This window comes from Eucyclogobius newberryi, unplaced genomic scaffold (assembly GCF_026437365.1).
Source record: "Eucyclogobius newberryi isolate DKJ021-1_F unplaced genomic scaffold, fEucNew1.0.hap1 SCAF_204, whole genome shotgun sequence".
In the NCBI taxonomy this organism is placed as follows: Eukaryota; Metazoa; Chordata; class Actinopteri; order Gobiiformes; family Gobiidae; genus Eucyclogobius; species Eucyclogobius newberryi.
The window spans coordinates 80,001-82,500 of NW_027315840.1; positions in this window are offsets into that span (position 1 = coordinate 80,001).

Below are 2,500 nucleotides of genomic sequence, written 5' to 3' on the forward strand. Positions count from 1 at the left end.
AAGTATTTTCGGGTATAGTGTACTATTGCCGAAAAACGACAGAGTCTTTTCGGGTATAGTGTACTATTTCGGTTTTTGCACTAAGTCCCTCAGGGGTATAGTGTACTATACTATGATGGTCAGATCACCTCCAGGCCCCAGGGGAGTGCTTTTCTGGGGTCAAACAGTGCACTGATGATGGGGGATTATTTCATTTTGCTCATTTTGGTGTTTTTTCACATTTTAACCCATTTTCACCCCTTTTGCTCACAACTTCGTACTACGGCCCGGAAAAACGACAGAGTCGATGGGTATAGTGTACTATTGCCGAAAAACGACAGAGTCTTTTCGGGTATAGTGTACTATTTCGGTTTTTACTCTAAGTCCCTCAGGGGCATGGGGTGCTATACTATGATGGTCAGATCACCTCCAGGCCCCAGGGGAGTGCTTTTCTGGGGTCAAACAGTGCACTGATGATGGGGGATTATTTCATTTTGCTCATTTTGGTGTTTTTTCACATTTTAACCCATTTTCACCCCTTTTGCTCACAACTTCGTACTACGGCCCGGAAAAACGACAGAGTCGATGGGTATAGTGTACTATTGCCGAAAAACGACAGAGTCTTTTCGGGAATAGTGTACTATTTCGGTTTTTACTCTAAGTCCCTCAGGGGCATAGGGTGCTATACTCTGATGGTCAGATCACCTCCAGGCCCCAGGGGAGTGCTTTTCAGGGGTCAAACAGTGCACTGATGATGGGGGATTATTTCATTTTGCTCATTTTGGTGTTTTTTTTTTTTTTTTTTTTTTTTTTTTCACATTTTAACCCATTTTGCTCACCCCGCACTCTGCCGCATATGAGGCCGGGGAAGGGCCACTCTGGCTGGGCATGGCCTCCGCTGAGCACCCCCTGGAGCCACTGGAGCCCCCGGAGGCCCTCCAGAGCCACCCCCCACTGTCCCCAGACTCACCCGGGGGAAGGGCCACTCTGGCTGGGCATGGTCTCCACCAAGCAGCCCCTGGAGCCCCCGGAGCACCTCCAGAGCCACCCCCCACTCTCCCCAGACTCTGCCCGGGGAAGGGCCACTCTGGCTGGGCATGGCCTCCACCGAGCACCCCCTGGAACCCCTGGAACCCCTGGAACCCCCGGAGGCCCTCCAGAGCCACCCCCCACTCTCCCCAGACTCACCCCGGGGAAGGGCCACTCTGGCTGGGCATGGTCTCCACCAAGCACCCCCTGGAGCCCCCGGAGCACCCCCAGAGCCACCCCCCACTCTCCCCAGACTCACCCCGGGGAAGGGACACTCTGGCTGGGCATGGTCTCCACCAAGCACCCCCTGGAGCCCCCGGAGCACCTCCAGAGCCACCCCCCACTCCTCCAGACTCACCCCGGGGAAGGGACACTCTGGCTGGGCATGGCCTCCGCCGAGCACCCCCTGGAGCCCCTGGAGCCCCCGGAGCACCTCCAGGGCCACCCCCCACTCCTCCAGACTCACCCCGGGGAAGGGACACTCTGGCTGGGCATGGCCTCCGCCGAGCACCCCCTGGAGCCCCCGGAGCACCCCCAGAGCCACCCCCCACTCTCCCCAGACTCACCCCGGGGAAGGGCCACTCTGGCTGGGCATGGCCTCCACCAAGCACCCCCTGGAGCCCCCGGAGCACCTCCAGAGCCACCCCCCACTCCTCCAGACTCACCCCGGGGAAGGGACACTCTGGCTGGGCATGGCCTCCGCCGAGCACCCCCTGGAGCCCCTGGAGCCCCCGGAGCACCTCCAGGGCCACCCCCCACTCCTCCAGACTCACCCCGGGGAAGGGACACTCTGGCTGGGCATGGCCTCCGCCGAGCACCCCCTGGAGCCCCCGGAGCACCCCCAGAGCCACCCCCCACTCTCCCCAGACTCACCCCGGGGAAGGGCCACTCTGGCTGGGCATGGCCTCCACCAAGCACCCCCTGGAGCCCCTGGAACCCCCGGAGGCCCTCCAGAGCCACCCCCCACTCTCCCCAGACTCACCCCGGGGAAGGGACACTCTGGCTGGGCATGGCCTCCACCAAGCACCCCCTGGAGCCCCTGGAACCCCCGGAGGCCCTCCAGAGCCACCCCCCACTCTCCCCAGACTCACCCCGGGGGAGGGCCACTCTGGCTGGGCATGGTCTCCACCAAGCACCCCCTGGAGCCCCCGGAGCACCTCCAGGGCCACCCCCCACTCCTCCAGACTCACCCCGGGGAAGGGACACTCTGGCTGGGCATGGCCTCCGCCGAGCACCCCCTGGAGCCCCTGGAACCCCCGGAGCACCTCCAGAGCCACCCCCCACTGTCCCCAGACTCACCCGGGGGAAGGGCCACTCTGGCTGGGCATGGTCTCCACCAAGCAGCCCCTGGAGTCCCCGGAGCACCTCCAGGGCCACCCCCCACTCTCCCCAGACTCTGCCCGGGGAAGGGCCACTCTGGCTGGGCATGGCCTCCGCCGAGCACCCCCTGGAGCCCCTGGAACCCCCGGAGGCCCTCCAGAGCCACCCCCCA